The sequence below is a fragment of the Sinocyclocheilus rhinocerous genome, unplaced genomic scaffold (genome assembly GCF_001515625.1).
Source record: "Sinocyclocheilus rhinocerous isolate Xijiao unplaced genomic scaffold, SAMN03320098_v1.1 scaffold1715, whole genome shotgun sequence".
In the NCBI taxonomy this organism is placed as follows: Eukaryota; Metazoa; Chordata; class Actinopteri; order Cypriniformes; family Cyprinidae; genus Sinocyclocheilus; species Sinocyclocheilus rhinocerous.
Window position 1 is genome coordinate 116484 of NW_015655588.1, and position 8389 is coordinate 124872.

Consider the following 8389-nt stretch of genomic DNA (forward strand, 5'->3'; position numbering starts at 1 on the left):
ACAACAGATATTAAATAGCTTACTGTTAGAGTTTTATAATGTAGTCTTGTGTTTTATTAAAATTTATTATAATTGATATCTCAAAAGGATATGCACTTGTGCGCGGTGTGAGCTGCTGCGCATTCGCACTGCAACGCAAGATTTTCATAACATATAATAACTTGTCATTTCGGTTTGTTTCTGACCAAACCCTCAGTATACCTTCAGAATGCTTGGAATATACACCACGAGATGCATATGATTATTTTACGACAGATATGCATCCATTTAAAAACAAAAAACAAAACCTAAAGTCACCATTCTCTGCCATTAAATTGGCAAGTGCGAGCAGGACATTTTTGTGTTATTAAGTAATAAGCCTTTAGAACAACATTAAGGTGAGTAGTCACTCTAGTTCACACAGTTCCAATAAATTGCGATGGGTTAAATAAACTCAATAAGCAGACAGACGCGACTACAGTCAAGCGCAGAAGTGCACAGGAAATAAGCAGCAGTCATATTTAAAGCAGTTTAAATTAATATTGAGTACTGATTGATGTTCACTTGGATGTTTTTCCCCATCGAGGGGAAATAACTTAATACTCTGTCATTTATTGTCGTATGGTAAAATTTATATTTTTATTTGTGTAACGTTACGTTCAAAATAACTACAAAATGCCTTTGAAAAATAAAGAGAACAACATAATGCCCTGCTTTAGCGCGTCTCGGTCTCCTTGAGCATCTTTCTTGCGCATGCCACAAACATGAACCACAGCGAATACTTCATTTACAAGGCTTCATTTAGATTATTTGACGTTAAATGCATCATATAAATCACTTTGGAATAAATCACAGTAGGCCTATGTAGCATGATCTCTTCGGCTAACCAATCAGCAGAAAGGGGCGTTTAATTCCCGCCCACGTGTAGAAATCAAATATTCAAGCTGTTTATTAATTTTTCTACCCCTGAGCGAAAAAAGAAAATTTAAGCCGAATTCTCTTTTTTCAATTTTTGGAAAAAAACCGAAAAAACGAAAAAGGAGCCGTTTTCTCATTTTTCTACTTTCAATATTAAATCAAAAAAACGAATGATCGAATGATACACGGATTCTGATTTTATATAGAAAACTACCATTTAAAAATGGTACCGCTCAAATAAATCCTCATCTACAGGATTCAGTATAAAAGGAAATGCCGTTTTTGTCACTTTCAGAGTGTTTGCATGATGAAAATATGTGCAATGAATGAATGTACCAGAACAGCAAAAAAATGCTTTTCTAAATTTGTATTTTTGTCTTGTTGTTTCCAGTCAAAATATCTAAAGTTTCTTAAATTAATATGCATTTTCTACTTAAGAAAAATGACATAAGGTATTTAGTCTTTTATGTGTATTTAACTTTGTTGAGGGCTTCCTCGACTGAAGCACAACCCTCAGATCGGGCCTCGCCTTAGAAGTTGCGGGGGAGTATGAGAGGCGACACTCAACTTTTGAACCTCCCTGTATGAGGAGCTGGTACACGGCCGGGGCTGCTGGGCGGGAGCAGCCCCGAGGGAGAAACCGCTGGAACGCCGCCACCTGTTTACGAGCCTCCTGGTATCTGTCGACGACGGAGTTGACGGCGTCGCCGAACAGACCAGAAGGCGCAAGCGGGGCGTCACATCTAGAAAAGCTGCATGCTGCAACAATATCCCTTTGCCAGCCTAAGTGTGATTTTCTGGGTAAACACTACACAGGAGGGCCATCTGGGGCAAGGTTCTTTGAGAAGCTTACACACAATGCTCAGGAGAAAAGAACAGGATTAACATCAGCCTCAAGCACTGAGCAGCTCAGGGCACAGTTACTGTAACTCACCCAAGGCTTTTGTTTAAAGATAGACACAGTACGAAGAAAAGCTTCATGCCAAGATGAGCCATTTATAACAGCCTGAATGGCAGATTTGCCTTAGAAAATTAAATGATCTGGAAATTCACACAATGTCAAAAATAAAACATGATCAAACTGCTTCATGCAGATCTCAGCACATTTATTAAAAAAAAAAAACAGCACATTAAAAAAAACCAAAAGGCTTGAGTTTGTCTCGCAGTTAGTGTGTGGGATCAGGAGAAAATTACTAACCAAGCAAAGAACTCAATGTTTTCCAGTTGTGAATTGAATACAGAGATCCCCTGGAGTCATTTTAAAACAGAGAGCTGCTGGCCGCTGGCTGAAGATGGTGACGCACAACTATGATTACATTCTGTTCAGCGTGCCTATCCATCGACCATGCTTCCAGTCAATCAGGATGCAGAGCAGTCTTGTCTGTCTCTTTCTCTCCTGTGCCCTTCTCCTTCGCACATTTCCCCTCCTCCCCTACCCTTTCCCTCTCTCGTTCTCTACTCCATCCCCCACAGCCTGTTCGACTTTTTCATTGTCCCTATTGTTCAAAGTGCTTGTGAATTCATTACAGGAAGCAGATGGACACTGGGACCACAAGATCTTCACACTGGCAATCTCAGACAGGCAATTTGCTGTGGGGTGTCTTTCATTCCATCTCTTCCTGTCTGCTTCAATTTTGTGTTCTTGTATTCCATCTACAGCGCCATCTCTCTCTCTCAAAAATGCACATAAGTAAGCACAAATGTATGGCTCTTAATCCCAGAATAAATCTGGCACCACTTCTCTTCAAAGTGCTCAGAAGCTGGAGAAGAAACTGACTTTTTAATAAATTAGAAAAATAATGTAATTACTGTATATGTCTTATGTGTTAGGGGTGGGAATCATCAGGGACACTGGCAGAAAAATACTATATCAGTATTAGGGTCATGATATAATGGTGTTTTTTATGTTAATAATTGTCACAACAGTAGTATGGCTGCAATTGAACCCACTAATTTCCCTCTAGTTTCCCTATAGATTACCCAGAATTCCATCGGTCAGTTTAACAAATATGAAAAGATCCTAGACCCTCTTAATAACTCTTTTCTTCCCGTAAATATTAGTGAATTATGAACACGTTATATATACCCCCTCTCTAAACACAAATTCCATTTGCATTTGTCTTGGGATGATATTCGTTTAATGATGCAATGAGAAATTCTCAAAGGCGCACAGGCGTGAACTGCTGACAAAGCACATTAGAGTCAGTGCCGAGGATGAGAGATGGTTCTTTATAATAAAACATTTATCAAGAATACACTTTGGGCAGCATTTGAGTCATTCTACTTAGTTTTAAGCCTGAAATTAAACCAAAGTTCAAACACTGATACAACTTTTCCGCTAAAATGGTGCCGTATGCAAGTTAGCATTGAAAGAAAAAATTGTTGATATGTAATGCAAAGAAAGCAATCTTTTTTTTTTCTTTTTTAATCAGTCTAGACTAGTCACTGGTTTCTGCTTAAGTGACCAGAGCATCTTTTTTTGATGGAAATGCCTGGAAGGTTTCAAGAGGGGATCCAGTTGGTAAAATAGGGGCTTGAGAATGCACTGATTTTTTTTTCTTTTTACTGAAACACCAATTAAAGTTTTCATTTAGCTAATAATAAACATATGGTTAATTACATTTGGTTAATTGGGTAATTGAACCTGCAACGCCATTTAGGGTGTGAGGTGTTCTCAGGTTATAAATCAATCCAGTCGTAGTAAAATTCTTTGGCAACAATTTCATTAGGCAAGGCTTTAACATCAAGACACACAATGGAGGAAGTTCCTCTTTTTTCTTCACTGAAATTATATGGCAAGTCAATCTGCCTTTTTAAGTAAAGAAAAATGTAATACATAAGATATTTCTGCCTTTCAGTCTGCAGTATTTGAAGAACCAGGAGAAGGATCACAGTTTCACATAACTTTAATTAAATGGACATTAAAAAAAAAAAAAACTTTGGTCACCTAAAATCTGAGTCACCACACTGCGCAGTGAAAACCAACACCTCAGAACATTAAAAGACATGAAGGAGATAGGAAGAATAAATATTTCGACTACAGGGGCAGAGTTTTTGATGAGCTGAGAGATAACAGGAAATCTATTTAATATGTGTGTGTGTGTAAGTGTGAGACGAGAAATGCTATTTTATACCTAGCATCTTAGATGATGATTTGCATTAAATTAGGGCTGGGCAAGTTAACTCATTAACACGTTAATTGATTAACGCCGACAATTATTTTATCGCTCATTAACGCAGTTTTTTATTATTATGAAAGTCCGTTGCTCACTGGCTCTGAATACACATACAGACAAACCATGGGTCACAGGAGGGGTGGGATGTTGATCAGTACTGGTTTTGGACGCTCGTTTGCGTCATCACGCGTCTCAACCAATGAGAGCATTTGGGGTGGGCCTAAGACTGCAGCAGCGCTCAAATTAACGCTCCCGATAAAATTATTTAGGCTAAGCATCAACATTCACAAACCACTGTTCACTGTTATTTTTAACAGAAAAGAATGCAACGTGCTCGTAATCACGACTTCATAACTGGGAAATTTCCGATAGCACGTGAAGACAGCAGAGATGCACTCTCGCTCAGCACAGTGGAGTGCATCGTTTTGTTAACTTTGTGGTTTATTATTTTGAGTCGTTTGGGACGCGGTAACACACGGCCCTCTTCACAATATATTGCTTTACAGATCTATCACTCTTGCCACTCAGAAATGTTCATGCAATCACGCAGCATGTATCATAAGTTCCGCGCTCCGGCACGGTTAGCGCTCACACTCTATATAACTGAACCGCACTCTGGCCCACCTCTTCCAACCGAGCCAGGAACGGCTAAACGAACCACGCCCAAGCGTGGCAACGGAGCAATCACACTAGTCAAACGAACCGGGGTTTGGGGGTCAAGCGCGGTCGGGCACGGTTAAGATTGCTTAGTGTGGGTACACACTTATTCTCCAGCATCCCGCACACACGAGTCTCTACCCGCCCAAACCCGCACTCGCCCATCAAGTGTTGTCCCGCGCCGCACTCTGTTGCATTGGGTCCCGCGATAGTGCAGGTCTCTACTCGGAAGGTGCCTGTTATGATGTTATAATCGAGGCTCTGGACTCTGAGTATAACTTGTTTTTCTATAACAAATTATAAAATATTTTCTATAAAAACGTTAATGCCCTGGCAATGTGGCAAATAGCTTGTTTTATATTTAATTTAATTACATTAATGTTATAAGTTGAGATTTACAAGAAATATTTTAACTGCTACTATGTAAAAGGAATACTGCTGTAAAAAAGCACCTTATTTGTTTAAAGTGTTTGCAAACCAAATGTTATTGCAGACAATCATGCGATTAATCACGATAAGAAATTTTAATCGTTGCCCAGCACTACATTAAATAATTAGAAACGCATCTAGGGGGGGCATAGTTGGACACCTTAAATGGACACATGTCTTGAGTATGTATTATGATTGGATGAGATGAGAGAGTGTAGAAGCATCCTGTTTTGATTTGGGTATTAATATTGAGTTAAGGTATTTTCTCTGTCACAATCTACAGCCAACACTGAATGGCTGTATGAATGCAGACCTTTTCTTGGAAGAAAATAAATCTTCAAAAGACTTTTGTCTCATACCTTTATTGAAATAGAAATTTGCCACAACAGTTTGCAACTAGTCCACTTGTAAAAAGGATATATGGGGGGTTGGGGAAGCATTGGGACAGTGTTGGTGAGGGTAAGGGAATCCTTGCTATGGAGGAAGTGGACTTGTCACTATCGGCATAAACGTGGTTCAATTTGTAGCTTATTATGGCTCAGAACTACCCACTTAATACAGGAAGTTGACTGTCAGACTGACATTTAAAGCGACCAACCACAGTTATTTTGTAAAAATCTCACTGTGAAATGTTGTTCAAAGATGTTAAAAATAAAGTTAACGCACATTATTGATACATAGAAACTAAAGAGCATTTTTGACACTTTCCTTTTATTGTAAATTTTTTCAAATTTATATTACATATTTATTGACATTATATGTTACTATTATATATATCTTATTCTTCTAAATTCCTAAATACAGTATATGATCATTAAGCTGACACAGACTCTTGAGAGTGATGCATTTGCATTTGCAACTTGGACTTTGTTAATTTGCATAATTATACGGTCACTTCTGGATGAGGAGTTTGAATTCATTTTGACTATTTCTAATGGGCATTTGTAAACTGTACGGCATTGACGGTTGCCCCTGCAATGTAAATGAACTTGGACTTTGTTAATTTGCATAATTATACGGTCACTTCTGGATGAGGAGTTTGAATTCATTTTGACTATTTCTAATGGGCATTTGTAAACTGTACGGCATTGACGGTTGCCCCTGCAATGTACTAATGTCGATATGCACGACAGTACAGTTAAATAATATGATAAATGAAGTCCTCTAAACTGATTAATGTGCTCCATAATAAATCAACATAACAGAATCTAAACTTTCATGATTAATTTGAGTATTTATAAATGTCACAATTGAAGACCCTCATTCCTTTCTGTTCAGGCAAATTAGCCGCTAATTAGATTGCAATTCATGAAAATCAGCCTCATGGTGAATTGATGCAATTAATTGGATGAGAAATTGCAAATTAATTGCATCAAGAATTGCATTTTATCAAGCAGAGAAGTGATGCTGTTATCATTTGTGACACTGTAATATTCAGCTACAAAGGGAAATCACTGTGAACCTCAGAAAACGTGCAATACAAAAAAAAAAAAAAAAGTAATGCATTTAATTTTTTCATTACCCATTAAAAAGTCAACTGACTGCAGGAAATTTCCACCCCAGCGGGGCATAATTGGGACAGAAAATGCCTCAGTCTGAACTGTATTATTGTGGCCTTGCTGTGCCACACTACAAAATTGGTGACCTTTGCAAAAAGCCACTTTCACTTTTCACACAGTAAATGATTATGCATGTTATGAGGAGTCTGAATGTTCAAAAGCACAGGCATGCTTACTGCTGCTGGGGCCACCAGCTAGTAAGAGAGGTCTCTGAGGAGAAAAGGTTGGTTCTATCTAAAGGTCAAATGTTGCTTCTATCTCTCATCTCAATGTCCTGATCTCAGACAAATCTTCCTTTATTTCCTCATCTTTTAAAACACTGGCAATCTTTTTGGACTATTCACATTTATTTTGAGTCTGGTTGTCAATATCTAACAGAAGTTACCCAAGTTAATTAAGCTGTAATCATAGACCTTCCACATTCATGTAAATATGCATGAAGCACACAGATCGATATTTCAGGACAGAGGAGAACAATACAGACCAGGCTGCATTTTCATGCCAGCACGGCAAAAGGCAGACCAAATATCCATTAAAATCTGTCAATGCAAGCAAACAATACAATCAAACATCCCCAGACACAATAATGGCGCTTTTCCACTGTGTGGTACGACTCGGCTCGGCACGGCTCAGTACGGTACGACATGGCACGGCTCGGCTCGGCTCGGCTCGGTTTGCGTTTCCACTGCAGTTCAGTACCGCCGTACCGAGCCGTACCATGCAGTGGAAAAGCGCCCTAAGTAACACTTCATGCCAGACTGATGTGTCCAAAAAAAAAACAACAACATTAAGAAGTGCATTGGTAGTAGTTTTGTTGGACATAAACACCATAGATTTTAGAATTTATCAAAGTGCTGCCATGTGAATACCATCGTGAATGATATGGTAACCATATATTAATACCAAAATATTAGGGCTGGGTAACTATAGATAGTTTTGGGTTCGAGTCCATTTTGTCAAGTCCAAGTCGAGTCCAAGTCCTTAACCAATCAAGTTCACGTGGGAGAAATTCATTAATGTCTTGTCATCTTAATTTTATGTCGTTACTTAATTTTTATCTCTCATGTTACACACGACGTGGAGTTTGTCAAGTTCAAGTACAAATTTACCAGAAAGTGTGACAAATCTGAGTTCATTCATAATTGCAGTGAAGGCCAGACTTGATTCTGAGTCTGACATCGAGTACCCCAAATATAGTTATAGATTAATTATATCTCAATATGTTTTAGCCTGTCAGCGATATTCAATATTCTCATATTGATTTTATATATATAATAACAAGGATGCATCACAAATGTAGTCTAATAACACAATTTTCATGAAAACATATTGACTAAATATGACGTGGCGTTTGGTCTTGTACTGTATCGCGTACCTTGTCAGTGTCGTGCGCTTTGCTTGGCCATTTGTTGGGATAAACAGGAAAGTGTGTCCAGCTGAATTCAATTTGAGTTTTGTTAAACTAATTAAAAAGAAGCTTAGTTTACCGCGGAAGCGGTCGTGTGAAGGTGTGGCTATACATACACATATGTAGTAGTTTTTTGGTGCTTGGCTTAGTGTTATGTTAGAATCATTATTATACTCATACCTTTTGTTCTTTTAATATTTTTGAATTGTTTTTAGCTTTATTTTTTTGTTTTCATTTAAATGTTTTAGTTTTGAAATGTTGTT

General features: G+C 38.1%; 1 protein-coding gene across 1 annotated transcript in view; it reads right to left on the reverse strand.

The window, feature by feature from the left end:
• The window catches only part of LOC107718711 (trinucleotide repeat-containing gene 6C protein-like), a 68022-nt gene that overhangs the window by 33465 nt on the left and 26168 nt on the right, over window positions 1-8389 (reverse strand). The window lies entirely within an intron of this gene.